At 35.2% G+C, this 26,845-nt stretch overlaps 1 protein-coding gene across 6 annotated transcripts in view; it reads right to left on the reverse strand.

Moving 5' to 3' along the window:
• Positions 1-26,845, reverse strand: part of MEF2A (myocyte enhancer factor 2A) — a 161,552-nt gene that overhangs the window by 112,496 nt on the left and 22,211 nt on the right. For all 6 annotated transcript variants that reach the window (XM_023220884.3, XM_023220885.3, XM_023220881.3 and 3 more), the window contains exon 2: positions 13,789-13,869. The gene's annotated coding sequence lies outside the window, so the exon portion shown is untranslated. The remainder of the gene's footprint in view (positions 1-13,788; positions 13,870-26,845) is intronic.

The following is a 26,845-nucleotide window of genomic DNA, read 5'->3' on the forward strand; positions in this document are numbered from 1 at the left end:
TTTTAAAGTGTGTAATTCAGTGTTTTTTGTTTGTTTTTGGAGAAGAGTCTCTCTCTGTCGCCCAGGATGGAGTGCAGCAGCACGATCTTGGCTCACTGCAAGCTCCGCCTCCCGGGTTCACGCCATTCTCCTGCCTCAGCCTCCTGAGTAGCTGGGACTACAGGCGCCCGCCACCACGCCCAGCTAATTTTTTTTGTATTCTTTAGTAGAGACGGGGTTTCACCCTGTTAGCCAGGATGGTCTGATCTCCTGACCTCGTGATCCACCTGCCTCGGCCTCCCAAAGTGCTGGAATTACAGGCGTAAGCCACAGTGCCCAGCCCAGTGTTTTTTTTTTAAATCGTATTCACAAAGCAGTGCAACTGTTACCACTATCTAATTACAGAACATTTTTATCATCCCAAAAAGAAATTTGACATTCATTAGCAGGTATTCCCCATTCCTTCCTCTCCCTAGTCCCCAGCAAATACTAATCTAATTTCTGTCTCTATGTAATTTGCCTATTCTGGAAATATAAAATTATACAATCTGTAGCTTTTTGTGTCTGGCTTCTCTCACTTAACATGATGTTTTCAAGGTTCATCTGGGTTATAACATTAATCAGTACTTCATCCTTTTTTGGCTGAATAATATCGTACTGTATGGATACACCACATTTCATTTACCCATTCAACAGGTGATGGGCATTTGAGTTGATTTCACTTTGACTATTATGAATAATGCTGCTGTAAATAATGGTGCACAAGTTTTTGTGCAGACATATACTTTAAATTCTCCCAGATATATTGCCAGGAGCAGAACTGCTGGGTCATATGTTAACAATATTTAACTTTTGGAGGAACTGCCAGATTACCCTCTAAGGAGTCTGAAGCATTTCGCATTCCCACCAGCAAAGCATGAGGATACCAATTTCTCCACATTCTCTCCAATACTTGTTATTTTCTGTCCTTTTTTATTATGCCATCATGGTGGATGTGAAGTGGTATCCTGTTGTGGTTTTATGTTGTGGTTTTAACTCTGCATTTCCATAACAATTAATAACATTAAGCATATTTTCATGTGCCTATTGGTCATTTACTTATCTTCTTCAGAGAAAATCCTTTTTGAAGTTGGGTTTACTGTCTTTTCATTGCTGAGATATAAGAGTTCTTATATTCTGGATACTAACGCTTACAAACATGTGATCTATAAATACCTTCTCCCACTCATCAAGTTTTTTTTGTTTTATTTTGTTTTGTTTTTGAGACAGAGTCTTGTTCTGTCACCCAGGCTGGAGTGCAGTGGCACATTCTCAGCTCACTGCAACCTCCACCTCCCAGGTTCAAATGATGCTCCTGCTTCAGCCTCCTGAGTAGCTGGGATTACAAGTGCCTGCCACCATGCCTGGCTAATTTCTGTATTTTTAGTAGGGATGAGGTTTCACCATGTTGACCAGGTTGGTCTCGAACTCCTGACCTCAAGTGATCCACCCACCCCGGCCTCCCAAAGTGCTGGGATTATAGGCATAAGCCAACGCACCTGGCCTCACTTTCTTGATAGTGTCCCTAGAAGCAAAATGTTTTTAATTTTGCTGAAGTCCAATTTACCTATTTCCTCTTTGGTTATTTCTAAGAAATCATTGCCAAATTCAGGATCATGAAGACTTAGCCTACATAGTTTTAGCTCTTACATTAAGTATTTGATCCACTTTGAGCCAATTCTTGTATATGGTGTTAGGGGTATGAACACCATTTGTTAAAAAGGCTATTTCCCTCCATTGAACTGTCTTTGCATCATTGCAAAAAAAGAAATTTTTTTTTAATTAAAAAAAAAATCAATTGGCCATAAATGCAAGGGTTTATTTCTAGACTCTTAATTCTGTTCCATTGATTTGTTTATCCTTATGCCAGTAACATATTGTCTAGGTTACAGTAGCTTTGTAGTAAATTCTCAAATTCAAAAGTAGGAGGCCTCCAACTTTATTCTTTTTAAAGATTGTTTTGGTTATTCTAGGTATCTTTAATTTCTGTATGAATTTGAGGATCAGTTTGTCAATTTCTGGCAGCGGGAGAAGACCAGCTGGACTTTCATAGGAATTGTGTTAAATATGCTGATTTGGGATGACTGCAATCTTACCAAGATTAAATCTGCCAATCAATAAAGATGGCACATCTTTGCATTTATTTAGGTCTTCTTTAATTTCTGTCAATGATGCTTTCTAGTTTTCAGTGTACAGGTGCTCTGTGTCTGTTGTGAAATTTATTCCTAAGAACTGTATTATTTTGATAATACTATAATTTTTGTAATTTCATTTTTGGATTGTTCACTGCCAGTGTTCTATACGATTCTTGATTTCAAACACTTTCAGTAATATAAAAGAAGGTTAATTAAAAATCTTTACTGTATTTAAATATGATACCCTGGGTCCTCTAAATAGTATCTACTAGAAGGAAAAAAATTGATCTAACTAAGTAAGAAATCCAAGTGGCTGTCTACTTTGCTAAAAATTATGAAAAACCAGAATCAAGAAATGCCAGGTAACTTTAATCCCAATTTTAATATGAGACAATGCAACTACATTCCACACACAAAAATGATGCCATATATTTTCTTATAAAATACATAAATAAAAAACCCACTCATACTGTATACTCTCTTTGTCATGCTTGAGGTGAATTATCCTATAATTTGTAACACAATGGCAGACTCTTTATCCTTATGGAATTATCTTCTAATTGCTTTTAATATAAGAAAATTTTTCTTTGTTCCCACTAAACTAATACGTTTTAATTAATGTTTACAATTAAATCCAGGCAAAATTTCAAATTCTAAATTAGCCCGAGACTATCATAAGCTATTATTTTATGGAAAATGACTAAGGTATTCCATTTGAGCCTGAATTGTACATGCTATATTATCATATGTTTTTAAAATACATTATATGAACACAATCACAGCTATAAAGAAATGATTCGATAACAAAAACATAAACTGTACTTTGAATATAAAGCTCATAGACTTAATGGTCATTACTTGAAAGTGCAGTTTGGCTTTACATAACTTTCATAAAGGCAGAACATACCCTACAAATACACTAATTTTATGAAGTTCTGAATTCAATTAGGTTATTATACATTTTTAGGTAAAATTCAAAAATACTAACATCTGATTCAAGAAATAAGATCAATAAAAGTACAAAAATTCAGACAGCATTGAGAAAAATAATCTCATACTAACTAGAAGAGAGCAAGAAACCACTATGACCCAAAGCCATTATGAACAACGTTGTGCCATGCACATGGGCCTGGGGCCAAGAGTAAGCAGGTGGGGTCTGAAAGCCAACTTCTCTTCCACTTTCTAACACCCTAACCCTAGCAGAAGCCACTATTTACTTAAAATCAAAGGGGCCTTTTCCAACTTTGCAAAGACTAGCTGTGGTCTAGCTATGACACCTGTAAACTATCTACTTGTTAGAAAAGTTAAGACAACTGAAATACTGAATATCGATTGGTACCTTTGCCTAAAATCAAAACAACAAAATAGCACTTTTTCTTTTTTTTTTTTTTTTTTTTTTTTGAGATGGAGTTTCACGCTTATTGCCCAGGCTGGATTCCAATGGTATGATCTCAACTCACTGCAACTTCCACATCCCAGGTTCAAGTGATTCTCCTGCCTCAGCCTCCCAAGTAGTGGGGATTACAGGCACCTGCCACCACACCCAGCTAACTTTTCGTATTTTTAGTAGAGACGGGGTTTCACCATGTTGGCCAGGCTGGGTCTCGAACTCCTGACCTCAGGTGATCCACCCACCTCGGCCTCCCCAGGTGCTGGCATTACAGGCGTGAGCCATCACGCTCGCCCAAAACATCACTTTTTATCATATGTTTATTTATTATGTTTTAGGTAAAATAGTCAATACACCAAAATAAAAACAGGATGGGAGGAGGGGAGAAATCACCTAAAAACCTAAAACATGGTTTAAAAGATGGCATCTTTTAATTTGGCTTTCTCTGATTAATAACAAGTTACATATTTTTGTATGCTTCCACACAGTGTTTTTAGATTAGAGACGTTCAAAGCTGAATGTGGAAAAACAAAAGACGTTTAGGGGTAAACTGTTCACAGCCTATTCCTATTAGACTCAATATATTCCTATTAGTGAAATATGCAACATGTTTTACACAATGAATAGCAAATACAGTGCAAGTACCTTACATTCACAGTGAAATTAACTAAATTTGATTAAAACTGGAAGCAATTTTTTTTGTAATGTCAATAATCACTCCCTTCACTTAACTGCAGAAGTTGTTCAGAGTTTTTTTAAGTTGGGCCTCCTTAAACAGGACATACGATTATTTTAAAACTGTATAAACCATTAGTTGATCATGGTAAATCATCCAAACTACTAACTTCAAAATTTTTATCTGTATGACCAGTCTATAAAATATCAAATATCAATGAATTATAATTTGATTTTCAGTGATTCGTCTTTTACTACCTCAATTCATTTCTATAAAGCACAGCAAGACTAGGGCGCAAAACTCCTGCAGGAGATTATAAGAATTGAAGATACAATCACAGGGCACCTTGAACTCCTTAGAGATAAGCATAATATTATGAAAATCATTAGAAAGGAGACTTTGTAAACTGTCCCTGTTAAGAGGAGAGCCCCTCCATCCATGGTCTTTCATTCTCAGATTAATTACACCTACATAAAGAACAACGTCCTGTCTTCACATGGGACACAAAAGAGAAATAAAGGATACAGCAAGGCAAGGCATAGAAATGAAAATGAGATTCTAATCCTCTACCACCAACAACTCACTCTCAAAATTAATATTCCCTCATTTGTAAAATGCAGATTCTTATGCCTATCTCAAATACTTCTCAGGATGTCCTAACTACTGGGAAAAAAAAGTTTTACAAATAATTAAATCATACAAAAAGATGAATTATCATTACTAGAAATAATCTCGGTTCTCTACATTATGATTCAAATATCGAATACATTAAAACATTTTAACCTCATATCATGTGAATCAAACCTGTGTATAAATGCTGCTCTAAGTCTAACCTTATCTGTATTTATTCAGTAAAATACGATTTTGAGTATACATCAGAGATGTAAAAATACATAAAACAAAAATTCGCAATTCAAGGACTGATTACAAACTCAAGTTACAATTCAGATCTAAGAGAATATGAGCACTCCTAAAATCACCCACTATTCAACAATCATTAAATCCCTCCTCCACCACACCTAGGAGTCAACTATTTTCCTGATTATTGTGGTAGCAATTCTCTTCTGTTTTTTTTGTTGTTACTCATTTTCTGTTTCATGGCATAAGCACAGATCCCTAAACATCATGGCTTATTTTACCTGTTTTATTTCTGCATATTTTGTTTTTATTTTCTATCAGTGGAATCACACGTAATGTGTGATTTCTGGCTTCATTTGAGAAACATTTTGTGATATTTATCTGTAGCTGTAGTTCTTCCATTTTTACAGCTGTAAAGTACTCCATTGTATGAGTGTATCATGATTTTATTTATGTAGCCAACTATGATGAACATCATATTGAGTGTGAGGCTATTACAAACAGCTACCAACGTTCTTTAATACATCTCTCCACATACATGTACATGTATTAGTCAAGTGTATACCCATGAAAAGAAATTAATGGGTCACAAGGTATGTAAATGTCAAGAAGTTTCTTAAAGTGGCTGAGTTCCCATAACCTAACACCCTCTCAAAAACTTGTACTATAAATTCCTTTTTAAAATTTCAGCCATTCTAGTGGGCATATGATGGAGCCTCTTTGTAGTTGTAATTCGCATTTCCCAGGTTATTAATAAGGTTAAGCACTTTTTTTCCCACGTTTCTTAAATATCTGAATTTCTTTTGTGAAGTATTTTTCATGTCTCTTGCCCATTTTTCTATTGCATTGTCTCTGTCACATTGATTTGTAGAAGTGCTTTGAACATTCTGATACATGTCTTTTGTCTGTTAAAGGTACTGCAAATATCTTCTCAGCTCTGGCTTGCCTCCCTTTTCTTAATGGTGACTTTGCAGGAACAAAATTTCTTAATTTTAAGGTAGTCAAAATTATCAATTTTTTAATATTTGCCGTTTTTACTTTTTTTAAGAAATATTTTCCTGGCCAAAGAGCATGAACCTGTTCATCTATATTAGTGTCCACAAGTTTCAGTTTTGTCTTTCATGTTGAAATATATAAATCATCCTTAAACTGATTTTTGCATATGGTATGGAACATAAGTCATTTCTTTCCATATAGATTATCACTTGTTCCAGGACGATTTATTGAATAATTCTTTCCCTACTATTCTAAAGTGTGTGTTTTATCACAAAGCAAGTGTCCGTGTGTATGTGAACCCTTTTCTAGGCATTTGATTTATTTTGTTTTTATACTTGTGGTTTTATTTCATGAAATTAATGACTGTAGATTTATGTAAGTTTTTAATAGAGAAAGTTCTTCCACTTTGATCTTCTTTCAAGACTACTTTAGCTATTCTTGGGTCACAAAATTTCCTTTAAAACCCAACACAGAGCGTGATCTCGGCTCACTACAACGTCTTCCTCCCAGGCTCAAGTGATCCTCCCACCTCAGCCTGCTGGGTGGCTGCGACTACAGGCCTGTGCCACCGTGCCTGGCTAATTTTGTATTTTTTGTAGAGACAAGGTTTTGCCGTGTTGCCCAAGCTGGTCTCAAACTCCTAGGCTCAGGCAATCCACCCATCTTCGGCCTCCCAAGGTGTTGACATTACAGACGTGAGACACTGCACCCAGCCCTTTTTTTTGTTTTTAACCTGCGAGAATCTAAACAGTACTGTAAAGCTCCTTAGACCCTGAGCCAAGAATCCTACAAAAAAAAGCATACCAATTTACTTGTTGATGCTTTATGTACAAGGTTTACCTTTCAGGCATAAAGAAGAATGTAATGTCTGTAAATGTGCTGAACAAATCTAAACTTTCAACACTTGGTAGCTTGGATGTTCACCTTGCACGATACAGTTCAACTTTGGAAGTTGTGATAGGCAGAATAATTACACAGGAAAGATAACCATATCCTAAATTGCCAGAACCTGTGAATATGTTATATTACATAGAAAACGAGAATTAAGGTTGCAGATGGAATTAAAGTTGGTAATCATTTGTCCTTAAAATAGGTAAATTAATTTGGATTATCTGGGTTGGCTCAAAGTGAACACATCTTTAAAAGTGGAACAGAGGCAGGACACAGCGGTTCACACCTACAATCCCAGCACTTTGGGAGACCAAGGCAGCCAGATCACTTGATGTTAGGAGTTCAAGACCAGCCTGGCCAACATGGCAAAACCCCGTTTCTACTCAATAAACCAAAAAAAAAAAAAAAGCTGGGTGTGGTGATGCGTGACTGTAGTCCCAGCTACTTGGGAGGATGAGGCACAAGAACAGCTTGAACCTGGGAGGTGGAGGTTGCAGTGAGCAGAGATTGCACCACTGTACTCCAGGATCGGTGACAAAGCAAGATTCTGTCTCCACACACACACAAAAAAGAAACAAAAACAAAATAACAAAACACAAAAACAGACAAATAACAAAACTTTTGGAATATTGATTGGGATTACTTTGAATTGAGAATAATCCTCAGAAGAGCATGGAGTATAGCCCTCAAAAGGATATAACCTTAACAGGCAGTATATTAACCCCACAATAAAGGCTTCTCTGGACCAACACTGATAAGCGTAAACAAAAAGATTCAGCTGATACCAATTTATATATGTACAAAAAGTCCAACACTATATAGAAGATACAAACAACAACAACAACAACAACAACAAAAAAAACCCTTCACCCAACAATGTCAAATCACAATGTCCAGCATCCAAACATTACAGGGAATGAGAAGAGGCAAAAAAATGTGGCCCATGTAATAAAAGTCAATCAATATGAAGAGATCCAAAAATGATAAAGTTAATGGAACTGACAAGGGCATTAAAAAATCATTATAAATAAATCTACTATGTTACAGAAGAGAAAGAAAAATAAGAACATGAGGAGAATAATGAAGAAATAAAACTTCCAGAGATGAAAAATGATTTTCAGAAATTAAAAACACCTTGGATGGGATTATTCATTGCAGAAGAAAAGATCAGTGCACTTAAAGGCATGGTACTATTAACCAACCAATAAAGCACAGAAAGAAAAAAATGAAAAACAAAAGCAGTATCAGTGCCAAGAGAGACAATATTTCAAATATATAACTAAAATTACAGGGGAAACAAAAACAAAAACATTTGAAGAAATAGTGGCCAACATTTCCAAATATGGTTTTAAACAATAAACTAAAAAATCTAGGCGGCATTATTGCAAAGAAAACCATACAAGGCCCATCATAATCAAATGACTAAAGCCCAGTAATAAAGTCTTAAGAGTAGCCAAAGAAAATAGAAAACTTACATACAGGGAACAAAAGGTAAGAACAGCAGACTTTTTGTCAGAAACTATGCAAACTATTTCACAAAATTTAACAGTGACAAAGACCTAATTCATCAAGAAAACGTAAAAACCCTTATTACGCATGCACCTAATAATAACACAGCCTCCAAACATGTGAACCAGTAAAAGGAAAAATAAATCCACAATTAAAGTTGAATATTTGAACACTCCTCTCTCAGAAATTATTGAAACAAATAGAAAATCAAAAGGGACACAGAAGTCTTAAAGAACACTATCAACCAATTTGACCTAGTTAATTAACATCTTTAGAAAACTCCACTCAGCACATTCTTCTTAAGTACATACAAAACATTTACTAACACTGGCTGGGCATGGTGGCTCACACCTGTAATCCCAGCACTTTAGGAGGCCAAAGCAGACAGATCACTTGAGGTCAGCAATTCAAGACCAGCCTGGTCAACATGGCAAAACCCCGTCTCTACCAAAAACACACACACACAAAAACAAATTAGCCAGGTGTGATGGCCGCATGCCTGCAGTCCCAGCTAATCAGGAGGCTGAGGTCAGAGGACTGCTTGTACCCAGGAGGTGGAAGTTGTAGTGAGCCAAGATCATGCCACTGCACTCCAGTCTCAGTAACAGAGTGAGACTGTCTTTAAAAAAAAAAATTTACTAACACAGACCACCACAACTGTGCCTTACAATAAATCTCAACAAGTTGACAAGAACTTACATCACACAAAGTATGTTCTTGGACTACAGTAGAATTAAATTAGAGACCTGTAAGAGAAAGAAATCTGGAAAATTAACAAAATATTTGAAAATTACATGGGTCAAGGAAAAAAAATCACAGTGGAAATTTTAAAATACTCTGAACTCCATGTTAATGAATATACAACATTACTAACTTTGTAGGATGCAAAACAAAGGAAAATTAAAAGATTAAATACTCTTAGAAAAAGAAGGAGGTTTCCAAATATCAGGAACAAAAAAGGGGATAGCACTACAGATTCTTCAAATGTAAAAGAATAGAGATTCTAAAATACAACTTCGTGCCAATAAATTAGACAACTTACATAAAATAGACAAATTCCTTGAAAAACAAACAACTAAAGCTTATTTAACAAGAATTAACATAAATCCAAACAGCCCTGTATCAGTTAAAGAAACTGAATTCATAGTTTTGTTACACTAGGTAGCTAGTCAGACATGAGCAGGGCAGGAGAAGCTCCCCATCCCCCCAAACACACACACACACACACCAGGAATGTCAGGCAACCACCAGCTGATGGTCAGGCAGTTGTTAAACTGTCTCTCTCAAACGATCATTGGTCGCGGCCCACGCCAGTGAAAGGCAGTCTCCCAACAGATAGAAAACACCTGAAGCCGGTGATCAGCAGCTTCCCTATAACATCTCAGGAGTTGGACGAGTGGGCTCCAGCATGTACAGTAAGAGGCAAAATGGTGGCGTTTAACTGGTATATGACCTCCTAGGGCATTGGATTGGTAAGGGAAGAATACTTCAAGGAAACCTGCATACGACTTCAGTAAACACACTGCACAGGCTCCCCTCCCAAGTGCTAGGCCACTGTGAATGCAGACAGCCCATCCCAAGGGAAGAATCAGGGCAGAAGGGACACAAGACCCCAGAAGTATGCCAACATATAAAACCCTGAGTCAAAAGTCAAATCACGCACTGATCTCTCAAGTTGCCCACTTGGCCCTCTTCCAGGTGTTCTTTACTTCCTTTCATTTCTGTTCTAAAGCTTTTTAACAAACTTTAACTCCTGCTCTAAAACTTGCCTCGGGCTCTCCTTCTGCCTTATGCCCCTCAGTCGAATTCTTTCTTCTGAGAAGGCAACAACTGAGGTTGCTGCAGACCCATGCAGATTCACCGCCGGTAACAGTTTAAAACCTTCCCACAAAGAACCTCCAGGTCCAGAGGTCTTCATTGGTGAATTCTACCAAACACCTAAAGAAGAAATAACATCAATTCTATGCAAAGTCTTCAAGAACAAGAAATTTTAACTCATTCTATGAGACCAGTATTACCCTGACACACACACACACACACACACACACAAAAGCAGACAAAAACTACAATCCAATGCCTTCTACGAATGTAGACTTTTAGTCAACGCAATTTTAGCCAGTGAATCCAGCAATATACAAAAAGTGTAACACATCATGACCAAGTGATAATTATCCTAAGAACACATGAATGGTTGGTTCAATATTTAAAATCAATCAATATAACTGACATGTGCACAGACAAACAGGAGGAGAGGTAGGTGACCATGTCGATAGATGCAGAAAAAACATTCGACCAAAATTCAACACCTATTCATGAAAAGGAGAGGGGGAAAAAAAAACAACCTCTTGCCAAGAGCTAGTGAAAAACTTAGTTTTCCACCTAAGATCAGAAGTAAGGCAAGGATGTTAGTTCTCACCACTTCTATTCAACATTGCACTGGGACTACCAACCAGTGTAATAAAGCAAGCAAAAGTAATAAAAGGTGCATAAATTTAAAAGGAGGAAACAAGACAGTCTTTATTCACAGAGAAGATAATGGTCTACACAGACTATTTGAAGAAATCTACAAAAAAGCCACTAGCACTAATAATTAATTTAGCAATATTACAAATTATAAAGTTTTATATAAAAATCAACTCTACCTCTATATACTAGCATGAATCAATTGGAAAATGATATTCTTTTAAATTCCCATTTATAATAACATAAAATTAAAATAATTAGAGATGAATTTAACAAAATATGTGTCAGACCATTACACTGAAAACTATAAGACACTGCTGAGAAAAAGTAAAGACGACTTAAATGAATAGAGGTACCAAGCTCACGCATTAATAAGATCTAATATCCTTAAGAAGTCAATTCTCCCAAATTGATCTCTGGGGTAAAAACATTCATAATCAAGATCCTGTTAGGCTTTTTTTGGAGAAATTAAAAAGCTGATTCTAAACTACATAGAAAGAAATAAAGAGGATCGAGAACAGAAGAAACAACTTTGAAATAGAAGAACTTAGAGGATTTACATTACCAGATTTTAAGATTTACTATAAAGCTTCAGTAATCAAGACAATGAAGCATTGTCATAAGGATAGATATATATATCAACAGAACAGAGTTCTGAAAAAGACCCACACATAATGGCCAATTAATTTTCAACAATGTGCCATGATAATTCAACAGGGGAAAATATAATCTTTTCCAAAAAACTGCTGGAACAATGTGATATCTATATTCAAAGAAATAAACTTCAACCCTTACCTCACACCATATACAAAAATCAATTCAAAATGGATCACTGACCTAAATGTAGTAGTCCAAAGGAGTTCTAGGACATGAAAGAAAGTCAGGAGAAATTCTGTCCAATCCCTATGACAAACCTCCAATTTCTACTGCAGCAGAATTGTAAGGAAAATCTCGAATCTGAGCTTCACCAGTTAACATATGAATCTATTCGAAAAGAAAGGGCATTTCCAATCTAAATACTCAAGAGTTAACTCCTAAGCAAGCAGTTATTAACTCAGGCACAACCCATAGAACTACAGAAGGCCCGTCATGAAGAATAAGACACTGACTACATCCTTAGAGACCAGCAGAGGAAGCAGCATAGATGATTCCCTAAAATTTAAACACGACTCAAAATATAACATATGAAGTTATACCCACAGTCCTCACTGAGGTTCAGAGAAAGTACAGTTCTCAGCTATGGGCATGAGTGCTTTAGCTCATATCACTCAGTTTCCAGCAGTTAATGAACAAAACAAACAGATGAGAAATGTAAGTAAAATCCTTGCTTAGTATCTGTGGAGTGGGAAATTGGTTCCAGGATCCCCCATGGATACCAAAATCCTAGACACTCAAGTCTCTTATATAAAAATGGTGTGGTATTTGTATACAACCTACACAAATCCTCCTATATTTTGAATCATCTCTAGAATATGTATAATATCTAATGCAATGTAAAATTTTTATTGGTGCGTTATTTTTTATTGTTTTGAAGTAAAGGGTATTTTTTTATCCACAGTTGGTTGATCCACAGATGAGGAACCTATGGATAGAAAGGGCCAACTATAATGATGAGAAAAGAAGAAAAAGACTTACAGAAGACTAACCAAGGTTTATATTTTAAAATAAGAATTAAACTCTACTATTCCCATCCCACCTACACATACACAAGTTTTAAACTGAAGGTACTTTGCATCAGTTGGATAAACAGGCCCTTTTCCCCTACTCTCCTAAACTAAAAGATTATCAATCATTAAATGGGCTGTTCTTCAGTCAAGTTATAATAAGAAAAATATATAGCCATATGAAACTGATGTCAGAATATAATACTTTAACAAAGTACTCATTTTTGTAAGTTTGTAAAATGTGATTTCTTTCTACTGTTTAATTATTCAAGAAAAACAACCTCAGACCTATGTTAAGTAGCAAAAGTATTCCTGAAATGGGCAAAATAAAAAATTTTAAGATACCTTTCCCAAGATTTTTACTGACGTAATCATCAGGTTTGATCAATGATATCTAATATTTAAAATGCTAATGTTAACTTATCATAACACACTGATGAATATCCCCTAACATTTTTCAAAATTACTTCTTTTAAAATATTCTAGCATTAATATAATTCAATTCTTTTCCATTTTAAGTAGAAGGTGGAATTCAGGTAAGGTTTCACGCATGAAAACTTTTGAGGACTACACATCTTACTGAGATACTGTGAATGTTAACCTAGGCCAACGTAATTTTTTTAATCAAAATCATCTACTGAGCTTTGCAAATATGAACCCATTAATTTAAGGCAGTTAATTAAAAGTCATTTAAAATGTCCACATTTTTAAAAGATCCCCTAAAATTTGCTTTTTCTATTTGACCTTTCCCCCGCTTCATGAGATACAGCTAGATATGTCCACGTCATCTTTCACTTGAAAATCTTTCCTCAGCTCATGTAACTCATGTCCCCCAATGCTCCCTTCATCCTATTAACTGTCTCAGTAACTACCAACTACCTACTTACTTTTTTCTTCAAATAGAGGTTAACTGATAAGAGAATATGGAAGAAATGTGAAAGATGAAAAAATCTGAGATTATTTCAGCAGCGTCAGACAAAATGGAAGAGAAACTAAACTGCCACTACACAATATTATGCATTTCAACTGAATTTTACAAATTTCCTTAACTGGTCTAAATTAAGCCCCCCCTCGCCCCCAAGAAAACCTCTACAATAACGGCCATTCAATCTCACAAGAACAGCTTGATTTTTAAAATACATTTCCATTGTATTTACTTCTTAACATAGAAAAGAAAAAATGACTTACTAGAAATGAAGTATCAGCAAAAAGTGCACTTAGATATGATCCTTGCAGAAAATTCTTGTTCCTTTTCGCAAAATGCAATTCCTTAAAAAAGAAAAAAATTTGAGTGTGTTATTGTTCTTGACTCCAAAACTGAATTAAATATACAATTATACAAAATTCTAGCACTCAACACCATTCTTAGCAGAAAGCTCCACAAATACTGTTAAATGAAAATTAAATTTTAAAAAGTCATTTGTTTTATTTGGAATAAAACAAAATGTTAAGTCAACTGAGTATTTCCATTGTTACAAATCCTTTTTCTTCAGCAAGTATTACTCAAATGTTCAATAATATTCTTTGCACTGTGAGATTCAAAACTTGGTTTCCTAGGTCCCATTTACCTATCCTCTGTATCCTATGTTATACTTTATGTTTATCTGTACTGTGTATATAGCCTATTGAACTAACTAGTTTCAATAAACTAACTTGTTTTAAATAGTTTAAAATGTTCACCTCATTGCTTTCATCAAGAAAACTGTGAAATAATTATGTGCTATCACCATAAAATATACCTGTATTTCAATACAATGTGTATATCCGTACTTTTCACTAGCTAGCTATCTTTTAAAGGGAACAATGAAATTAACACAAAATGACAAAAATGAACAGAATACTGATGGTTGTCCATAATTCGCATTAAGAAAGGAACACTAGTGAATACTGCTCAATGGATTAGGTGCATAAAGAATAACCCAGCCCTGCTACATTCTTGCTTGAAGATAGAGCAGGACATTCAGGTAGAAAAAAGAAAGCTATCTCTTTCCTCACTCCCATTGGCCAGGATCAATTATAATGCTAACACAATAATTTAGAAATGCATGATCAGGTGATTCAATCAATCCCCAAGTAAATCCATTTCATCAAATGAAAATAATTTCTCCACAGAAACACCAATCTTCTGAATCTGATTCAGCAGTATTAATTATTATGACACTGATTTTGCTTCTATTCGGAAATGGACACCTCCTTTGGGGGTGGGAGGGAACAACACAAACTGCCAAGCATTCTTTTTATATTAACAAATTAGGTATTAAAAGTCCAAACTTTAAAAGACATAAAAACACATAAACAAGGCTTTTTTTTGCAAAGGTAAAAGGAACTTGCTTTAAAACACCAATTTCAGCTTTTAATCTAATTGTACTAAAATGCAGGAAAAAATTCCTCAAACTTAGATGCATTACCAACTTCTAAAATACAATAATTGAAAGTGAAGCCAAAATTTAGCTGTTTGGCCTATAGCAAACAAGTGATTAAACAAAAATCTGACAGTTACACATCACAGTACATATTCTCACATCAAAATGCATTCCTCAATTATATAAATGTAGTTATTGATGATGTATTTTGTACTTAGTCTTCAAGTAGTTTCTTAAAGACTATATTGTTAAAAATCAAGTTTTTATAGTTCTCTTACAATAATCTATAATGAAACACACTCTTTCAAAAAAAAAAAAAAAAAACTAAAATGTTAGTGCTGAGTCAGTTATCACCAAATTTCATATATTGAACCTTCAAATTCCACTGCTTCTGTTCATCTAAAAGGGAGACAACCTGGACCTCTAATTGCTATCCCTATCTCCCTTTACTACCCGTTGACATACATTGTTAACCTGGACAACAAGCCATTGCCAAAACTGTTAAGCTCTTTAACTTTGTTTTTACCTCCATCTGGAAATAACTTTCCCCTTTGTCTCTTATATAGATCAAATGTCCAATTCAATGATGCATTCTGTGATGCCATCTTCAGTACACCTTAACTATCACCATCACTCCCAGGGAGTAAATTTATTGTAGTTAGTTGTACAAGTATGAGTCTCCCCTATTATACCATATGCTTTTTTAAAAGAAGGAACTTTGTACTTTGTTCTTTTTATATCCCCAATATCTGGCCCAGGATTCAGTATAATTCATTTGGAAAATATTTACTAAGCATCCAACATATTCCAGGCACTTTTCTAGGCGCTAGGAATCAATCTCTATCCCTATTCCTGACTTAATAGAGCTTACATTCTAGTGGGGAGACCTACAGTATAAGGTGAATAAGGAATATATAACATAGGTGGTAGGTTGGTGGAAAAGTCCTTAATGAGAAAAAAAAAATTAAGCAGGGAAGGAAGTACTGTCAGAGGAAGGAGATTAAAACTATAGACAACGTACCCAGAGAAAGCCTAATGTAATAACAACAACTCCAAGAGCAGCAGTAATACTTGAGTATTTATCATATGCTATTCAGCATACTAATTGCTTTACATGTCATTACCTGACGTAATGCCAACAACAACCTCATTATTACCCCATTACTATTCTCAAGACGCAACGCAAATACCAAAGAAGCAACTTCCCAAGGTATTCAGCTAGTAAAGTGGTGAAGCCAGGATTAGAATCCAGGAATGCTTTTAACTGTTATACATAACCACAGTTCAGTAAATGCTTTTGTTGAATAAAGAGGTGGGGAAAAAATGAATGCCTAATATAGCAAAGCAAACCTCAGTCTCAGAAGACCAGTACATTTGAGCAGGTTCAGATATACATTGTACATCAATCTCTATATGATAGAGACCATGAACAGGTAGATACCTGCTGTGAAATACTTACAATTATTGATAATTTCATAATACCTTTTAAAATATATTTAACATTTCTATATGACAATTACCAGAACTAAAAATTATACAATATCACACAAATCACATGGATAGAAATAATGTGATGTAATAAGAAATACATATTTGGTTTCTGCTGGAGTGGCAAGTGTCTCTTGTACGCAAGTGAAATGACTAGTGACTAGGGGGCCCTAAGTAGCTTCAATATATGTGCTGGTCATCAGAAAGACCCAGGCATGAATAGAGGGTTAATGTTTTCAGTCCCAACTCCCAACCTCTAGGGAGGGGAGAGAAGCTGAAGGTTGAGCTGATTACCAACGGTCATTGATGTATGTAATCAATCATACCTAGGTAACCCTTCAAAAAAAAAAGGACATGGTTTGGAGTGCTTCCAGATTGCTGAACACGTGGACGTTCCTGGATGGTAGCATGACCAGATAGAGGATGGAAGCTCTGTGCCCCTTTCTATACACCCTACCTTATGCATCTCTTCCATCTGGTCATTCATCTACATCTTTCATAATAAATGGGTAAACATAAATAAAGTGTTTCCCTGAGTTCTGTGAGCTGCTCTAGCAAATTAATCAAACCAGAAGAAGAGGTAGGGAGAACCCCTGATTTACAGCCAACTGATCAGAAGTACAGGTCACAACCAGGGACTTGCAATTGGCATCCGAAGTGGGCCAGTCTTGTCAGGCTGAGCCCTCAACCTGTAGGGTCTGATAGTATCAGGTAGATAGTATTAGAATTGAACTGAATTATAGGAAATCCAGCTGTGTACACTGGAGAACTGCTTGGTAAGTGGGAAACCCTCACAAACGTTTTGGTGACTGGAGGCAAAGTATCCCGTGGCGAGTGGTGTATGAAAGAGTCCAAAAAAATATAATTTGTTTTTTTCCTATCTCAAATAGGTGATTAAAAACAAAACACCTTTTTTAATAGAAGGTACTCCTGAAAGAAACGAGACCTTTGAAGCATTATCAAGGACATTTGAATGTTGAATATCATGTTTTATACCATGGTACAACTTTCTCAGCTTCCAATTTTCCATACTAGTAAGAATGGTTAAATGAAATGACTTCAACCAGTGTTCAAATTATTTGTACTATCTTACATTTGAAAACAATCAAAATTTCACTGGATGTTCTGTACTGAGCATAATGCAGTGTCAAAGAAAACAAAAGTTTCTATATGAAAACAGTTCCAAAGTCAATCCAAAATGAAACTCACAAAATTGTGAATTTCATTTGTAATCAAAATTTAGGATTAGCTGCAAAGGGTATTTTTAATTCAAATGAAGGTGAACTCATAAGGGCACCCAACTCCTCATGCCTTAAGATTTTTGCTACCAGCCATGATGTAGCAACTGGTATCGGACATGCTCTCCCATTGAACTAAACTAGAAAACTGATAAAATATATAAAACTACAATTATAAAACATCAGACAATGAGCAGCTCAGCACTGTGAGGCCTGGAAAAAGGGAAAGTGTCCCTACAAATGCTTGGATGCATAGTCAGGATGACAGTGCAGAAAAGGGAAGCCAAGAAGAATATGGAGGACTCACTGAGTACATGAGACAGATAAAAATTCAGGAAGTCTGAGGTAGTGGGAATTTGTGGGACAGATTAGCAAAAAGGATGGTACTCAGGAGAGAAAGTGCTCCTGAAATCTGCAGAGGGATTCTAGAGCAGCACTGCCCAAAAGAAACATAATATGAACCTAAAATGTAATTTTTAATGTTCTAGTAACTACACTGTAAAGTAAAAAGAAGGTGCAATTAATTTTAATACAATGTATACCACCCAATAGAGTCATAATATTATCACTTCCGGATGTAACTGATATTTAAAAAATGAGATTTTCATATACATTTTTCCAACCTACATCCCTAACATTCAGTGTGTGTGAAATGATTTGGATATTTGTCCCCACCCAAATCTCATGTTGAAATGTAATCCCTAATGTTGGAGGTGGGACTTGGTGGGAGGTGTTTGGGTCATGGGGGCAGGTCTCTCATGAATGACTTGGTGCCCTCCCCTTGGTAATGAGTTCTCACTCTGAGTTCACACAAGATCTGGTTGTTCAAGAGTGTAGTACCTCCCCCCAACCCACTCTCTCTTGCTGCCCTCTCTTGCTTCTTCTCTTCCCACGTGACAAGCTTGCTCCCCTTTTCCCTTACACCATGACTGTAACACTCCTGACACACTCATCTGGAAGCAGATGCCAGCAGTATGCTTCTTATACGTCTGCAGAACTATGAGTCAAAACAAGCCTCTTTTCTTTATAAATTATCCAGTCTAAGGTATTGCCTTATAGCAATGCAAACGGACTAATACAGTGTGTTTTACACACACAGCACATTTAAATTCAGAAAAACCATAATTCAAGCTCTCAAGAGCCACATATGGCTAATGGCCACCACACGTAACAACACAGCTCTATAGTTTTTCATCGAATGTGTGCATGAATAAAGTGAAATTCACAAGGCCAGGCAAAGAACAATGATCAGGAAGCACTATAATAAAAAAAAATTTCCAAAGATTACATAAGACTGCAGAATGTTCAAGTTTCACCCAGAGAAACCTGGGCAATCAGTAGAAAATGACGCAGCAGCACCACCAAGTGCTAACGTAGTCCTATAATAGTACAGGCTACACTAGATCTGCCAGAACAAAGTTTAAAAGCAAGCTCAAAAGGTTCATGCATGTCTGCAAGAAATTTATCAGTCTGCCAAAACAAAATTAGAATCTCTTGACAGGAAATCAACAAAATCCAGACAACAGTGTGATGAATGTCCAGGAGTCAATCAAAACTTACTAAACATAAGAAAATGAAGAAATGTGTGATCCACACCACCTAGGGGGGAAATCTGATAAAAGAAAGAAGCCCAGAAGCAAGAGAGGATGTCTTTAAAGGCATAAACTTCAAAATATTATAAATCTATTGCTGGATTTTTTTAAAGGAACAATAAAGAAAATGATAATTTTAAAAGAATAAAATGCATTTTCTGAACATGAAAAATGCAGTATCTCAAAAAAGTAACTGGATGGAATTAACAGTAGATTAAACTGCAGAAAAGAAGATCACAAAATTGAAGATGTAAAAACAGCAAAAAGAGCAAAACAAAACAAAAACAGATCATCAAGAACCTGTGAGAATATCAAGGGCAATCTAAAAATAATGTAATTGGAATTGCTGAAGGAAGGAGAAACAAAAAATATACGAAGAAACAGGGCCAAAAAATTTCCAAATTTGAGGAAAACGGAACACACATATTCAAGAAACTCAACATACATACAGCAGATTAAGCACAAAGAAACCACACCAAGGCACATAATAGAAATCCAGTCATACAGAGAAAATCTTACAAGAACCCAAAGAAGTGGAAAGACACATTACACACAGAGGAACAAAGATAAGAATTACCAGACTCCTTGTCAAAAGTAATGCAACAAGTTTAAAACAAAGGAATTACACCTGTAAAGTGCTAGAAAGAAGAAGAAGAAGAAAAAAAAAAAACTCTGTAAGCTAAAATCTATATAAAGCAGAAATATTCTTCACCAACAAAGGGGAAATAAAGACATTTCAAACAAACAAAAGCTGAGACAATCTGTTACCAGGAGGCCTGCAATCCAAGAAACACTGAAGGAAGAGTTTTAAGAAGCAGAAAATGGTAGCAGAACTGTACAACAGAGAGTGAGCCCTAATGTGAACTATGGACTTAGCTAATAATAATGTATCGGCCCTCAATTGTAACAAATGTACCACACCAATACAAGAGGTTAATCATAGGGAACCTGCAAAGGGTGGGGTTAGGGTGGCATATATGAACTCTGTACTTTCTGTTCAATTTTTCTGTAAACCTAAAACTGTTCTAAGATACAGTCTATTAAATTTTTTAAAAGAGCAGATAGAAACCTAGCTCTACACAAAGAAAGAGTAACAAATGGTAAGCATGTGACAAATTATAAGACATTTAAGTTTTAAGAAGATATTTGATTGTATAAAGCAACAGTAGTAATAATGTACAGTAATAACATACATAGAATAAAATCAATGACAATAGCAAAAAGAATGAAGGGAAGGAAACTGGAAGTACCCTACGGTAAGGATCTTACATTATTTCTAAAGTGATGAAGGTGGATTGTGATAAGTTCAAGATTCATGTTGTAAAACCCTACAGCAACTACCAAATACATAAAATAAAACTAATAAACCAAGAAAGTAGATTAAATGGAATGCTTATTTTTAAAACATATAATCCAAAAAAGGTATAAAAAGAGGAAGAGAAAACACAAAATAGGTACGACAAGTAGAGAACAAAGATGGTAAGATAGTACACTTAAATCTAACTATAATAATAATTACAGTAAATATATATGGTCTACACACCTCAATTAAACAGTAGACTGTCATACTAGATTAAAAGTAGAGATTGTCAGATTAAGTAAAAAAAAAAAAAGACCCAACTATATATATGTTTCCTATAAGATACTACTTTAAATTAACACAGATAAGAAACATAAAATAGAAAAGGATATATCATATAAATATTAATCCTACAAGCAGGAGTGCCTATATTAATATCAAAGAAGAGTACAGGAGAATTAATAAAGGGATGTTTCATAATGCTCACAATGTCAAATTATCAAAACTACCAAATAATTCTAAACATGTATGCAGTCAATAATTTCATGAGTTCCAAAACACATAAAGCAAACACTGACAGAAATAAAAGGAGAAATAGATAAACCTACAATTACAGCTGGAGATTCAAATATTCCCTTCACACTAACTGGTAAAATGAGTAGATGGAAAATCAGTGAAGATATGTAAGACCTGAACAACACTATAAACCACCTTGGTTTAAATGAATATTACAACCAACCACTACAAGAACAAACATGAAAATATACATGTGTCTTGGTACAATCAACAACAAAGAACATATGCTGGACCATAAAACAAGACACATGAATTTATACGGACTGAAATGACATAGAAACTGTTTTCTGACCACAAAACAATTAAAGATCAGTTACAAAAAGGACATTTTTTGGGGGGGACATTTTCCATTTTGGGACATTTTCCAAACATTTGGAAATTAAGATTTCTAAATAACTCATGGATCAAATAAATCATTTAAAATTTTAAAAATACGTCAAACTAAATGGTAAAAACATTATTAGATTATATAGGGTAAAACTAAAGATACTGTACTTGGAAATTTACAGCTTTTAAGTGCATATTTTAGAAAAAAAATAATGGTTTAACAGTGTTCCAAACTTCCACCCTAAGATGCTAGAAAAAAGGAGCACATTAAACTAAAAGTAGAGGTAAGGAAATAATAAAAGTAGAAACTGGTAAAAGAGATGTGGGACAAACTAGATAAAATCAATTATAGTAAAGTTGGTTATTTGAAAAGAACTTCTAGTTAGACTGGTCAAGAAAAAAGACACAAATTACCAACATCAGAAATAAAAGAAAGGACATCACTACAAACGCTGCAAACATTAGAAGTATACTAAGGGTGATTTTATGCCAATAAAACTGACAACTTAAGTAGATAAAATTTCTTAGAACATGCGGATTATCAAAACTGACACAAAAAGAAAAGTCTAAATAATTTCTGTATCGAATAAACTAAATTCATAATTTAAAAGTTTTCCACAAAGAAAACTCCAAGATGGTTTCACTACTGAATTCTGCAAACAGCTAAAGATTTACTATCAGCTGTACACAATCTCTTTAGGAAACAGAAGGAGAGGACACACTTTCTAACATATTTAAGGAGGCCAGTATAAATAACTCTGATACCAAAATGAGTCAAGAGGACCACAAGTAAAAGAAACTACATACCAGTGTCACTTGGGTACAGATGCAAACATTCTTAACAAAATATTAGCAGGTCAAATCCAGCAAAATATATAAAGAAAATATCAGTACAGATGGGGTTTGTCTCAGGAATACAGGGTTGGTTCAGTATTCAAAAATCAATGTAATTCACTACATTAACATGCCAAAAAAAACCATGTGATTAATTTCAGTAGACACAGAGAAATAACAAAACACCCATTCAGGAAGAAATTTCAAAAAAAAAAAAAAAAAAAAACAACTCAGCAAACTGGCCAGGTGCAGTGGCTCACAGCTATACCCCCCAGCACTTCAGGAGGCTGAGGCAAGAAGACTGTCTGAGGTCAGGGTTCGAGACCAGCCTGGGCAATACTGTGAGACCCCATCTCTACAAAAAAATACAAAAATTAAGGACAGGCGCAGTGGCTCATGCCTGTAATCCTAACACTTTGGGAGGTTGAGACAGCCGAACTGCCTGAGCTCAGGAGCTCAAGACCAGCCTAGGCAACAGGGTGAAACCCCGACTCTACTAAAATACGAAAAAAAGACTAGCTGGGCATGGTGGTGTATGCCTGTAGTCCCAGCTACTCAGGAGGCTAAGGCAGGAGAATTGCTTGAACCTGGTAGGCAGAAGGTGCAGTGAACCGAGATCATGCCACTGCACTCCAGCCTGGGCAATAGTGAGACTCCTCAGGAAAAAAAAAAAAAGAGAGAAAGAAAGAAAATACAACAAAAAAATATTAGCTGAGTGTGGTGGCACACATCTGTGGTCCCAGATACTTGGGAGGCTGAGGCAGGAGGATTGCTTGAGCCCAGGCAGTCAAGACTGCAGTGAGCCATGATGGTGCCACTGTACAACAGCCTGCGCAACAGAGGAGACCCTGCCTCAAAAAAAAAAAAAAAAAATCCTCAGCAAACTAAAAAATAATGGAACTTCCTCAACCTATAAAGAGCATCCACAGAAAACCTACAGCTAAGATCATACTTAATGGTAAAAGACTAATTTCCCCCTCTAAGACTGGAACAAAACAAAAATGTCCACTCTCACCATTTTTAATTGCTATTTTACTGAAGGTCCTAAGCAGTTGAATAATGTAAGAAAAAGAAAAGGCATCCAGATTGGAAAGGAAGAATTAAAACAGGTTCTATTCTCACACATCATACCCAGTAAAAACCAAAAAAAAAAAAATCTACAATAAAGTAACTGGAACTAAGAAGTGGAGTTTGCAAGGGTATAGGATACAAGATCAATATTAAACATCAACTGTATTTCTACATATTTGTAATGAAAATGCAAAATTAAGTTTTGTAAAAATATGTTAGTTTCAAAAGCAGGAAATATTTAGAGACAAATTTAACATGTGCAAGACTAATATTCTGAATACTAGAAAACACTGCTGAGAGAAATTAAGGAAGGCCTACAAAAATAAAGATTATATACTATGTTCATGGAGCTGAACACTCAATACTGTTGTGATACTGATTCTCCCTAAATTGATCTATAGATTCAACACAATCTCAGTCAAAATCTCAAAAAGCATTTTTGTAAAAATTGGCAAAAAATTCAAAATTTATAAATTTATAAACAGCCAAAACAATTTTTAAAAGAAACAAAGGCAGCCATAAAAAAGGATGAGTTCATGTCCTTCGCAGGGACATGGAAGAGGCTGGAAACCATCATTCTCAGCAAACTAACACAAGAACAGAAAACCAAACACCACATGTTCTCACTCATAAATGGGAGCTGAACAATGAGAACACATAGACAGAGAGAGGGGAACATCACACAACGGGGCCTGTCATGGGGTGGGGGACTCGGAGAGGGATAGCATTAGGAGAAATACCTAATGCAGATGACAGGTTGATGGGTGCAGCAAACCACCATGGCACATGTATACCTATGTAACAAAAGACCACGTTCTGCACACGTGCCCCAGAACTTACAGTATAAAAAAAAAAAAGTTGAAGGATTTACACTACCTAATTTTAACACTAAATACAGTGTGCTCTTGTAATAACAAAACATAAATCAATGGAACATAACAGAGAATCCAGAAATAAATCTAACCAAATATGGTCATTTGATCTTCAACAAAGATGTCAAGGCAATTCAAGGGGAAAAGAAAAACCTTATCAACAAATGATACTTGAACCTTGACATTACCTCAAAACAATCACAAAAATTAACTCAAAATGAACTGTAGACCTATAAATAAAAGCTAAACTATAAAACTTCTCAAAATTGTATAGTTTGGGATAAAAATCCCACTGCCCCATGTAAGGCAAACATTTATCAGACAGGACACCAAAAAAGCAGGTACCATAAGGAAGAAAACTGACAAATAGCACTTCAACAAAACTGAAGACTTCTGCTCTTTGAAAGACACCTTTAAGGGATAAAAAATATTCACAACATAATGGAGAAAATGAAAAAAAGACTTCTGTGTAGAATATATAAAGATGTCTTACAGTGAGTAATAAGAAGGCAAATAACCCTATTAAAAATGGGCAAAAGATGTGAACATTTAACTTAAAAAGATGTATGAAGAGACACTCAGTAGATTAAAAATGTTTAGCATCATTAGTCATCAAATAATTGGAGATTAAAATAAGGATATACAAGTATACATCCACTAAAATGGCTCAACTTAAAAAGGCTCAGAATGCAAAGTGTTGGTGAAGATATGGAGAAACCTGGAACTGTCATTTACTACTGATGGGACTGTAAAATCATGCAACTACTTTGGAAAACAGTTTCACAATTTCTTATGAAATAAAATATACATATACCATATGACCCAGAAATCCCACTCTTTGGTATAATATTTACCCAAGAAAAACGAAAGCATATGTCCATACAAAGGCATGTACTCAAATCTTCATAGCAACTTTATTCATAATACTACCAAAAGTCCTTGAAAGGCAAACAGTGAAATTGTAGTTTAAACATAAAAGGAACACTGGTCAACAGAAAAATGGAACAAACTACTGAAAGATACAAACACAGAAGAATCACAAAAACATTTTACTGAGGGACAAAAGCCAGACACTAGAGAATACCTATTGTATGATTCCATTTAGGAAAAAACCTACAAATTTTTAAGACACCACTGAAGAACACAAACAGATCCACAATTCATACATTATGAAAGCCACTCCTCAACACTGGAAAGCTATAATTTAAAAGATTTTTGTGATTTCATAAAGTTAACACCAAGAATAACCAGCATTACTGTTTGAGTCTGTTTCCTCATCTATAAATAGTATAATTTCTATACCTCATAAGTTGTGAGAATTAAATAAGCATGTAATGTGCTTAGCACAGTGACTAGCATACATTAAAAACTCCTTAATTACCAAGTGTTTACTGTGGTACACAATGACTAATTTCTTAACGACATTCCTACTGAAAAGTCGTCACTATGTCCAAGACATCAGAAAGGCAAATATTACAGCAAAAGCCAAATTAGAAGTTTTGGAATATATTTAGAATGATTAAATAGCTGATACTACAATTTTTTAAAAATACTATTAAGGCCTTAAAAGAACAGATTTATTTCAAAACATATAACTAGATACTAATTCACAGGAAACAATATCTTTAAGTCAGTAAAATTTCACTGAAGCAAGCATTTAAGGAAGAAAGTGATTATATACACACTCACGAAACAAGAGATTGTTCCAATTACAGGAAGTAAAAAAGAAAAATGACACAAACTTGAATAGGTATGAACAAAAAGCAAAGGAGGGTGTAGGGTAGACCGATGGGCAGAACACAATTTTGTATAACCTTAACCCTGAAAACAAGAAAGCATCTGAATTTAACATAAAAAATGAAATAGATACGAGAATGGTAAGATTAATCCTGTCAACTAGAATAATGCACAATTCCAGCCCCAGTGCTAGGTAAGGTTAAAAAGATACATTGTTATACAATCTCCACTAAAACACAACTTATTACATTCTTAGCTAGTGGATGGAGGAGAAGGTAGCATTTGTGTGACAGTGTGATAACACAGTAATGCCAAGAAATGCCCATTATCCCCCCATGCCCTTCTACCTCCATCTACATCCACTAAACTACCCAAAGGCCCAAAACATCTGTTCAAACAGCTTCTGTTCTTTTTCGAAAAAATAAAAAAGAAAGTAGTTTTATTGAGATATAATTTACATACAATTCACCCATTTAAAGCATACACTTGAATGTTTTTATATCCTCAGGTATGTGCAACCCTCATCACTATCTAATTCTATAACATTTTCATCACCCTTTAAAAGAACCCCAGTACTAATTAGGACTCACTCCCAATTTCCTACGCCTACTGCAGCCCCATATGGCTCAGCCTCAGGCAGTGAGACACCTAATTTCTGTCTCTATAGATTTGCCTATTCCAGAAATTTCATATAAATGGAATTATACAATATGTGGTCTTTTGTGACTGGCTTCCTTCACTTAACATGTTTTCAAGATTCCTCCATGTTATAGCACATATCTACACTTTATTCCTTTTTATTGCTGAATAATATTCCCTTGTGTGGAAATACAACCTATTATGTATT

This window comes from Piliocolobus tephrosceles, chromosome 6 (assembly GCF_002776525.5).
Source record: "Piliocolobus tephrosceles isolate RC106 chromosome 6, ASM277652v3, whole genome shotgun sequence".
NCBI lineage: Eukaryota > Metazoa > Chordata > Mammalia > Primates > Cercopithecidae > Piliocolobus > Piliocolobus tephrosceles.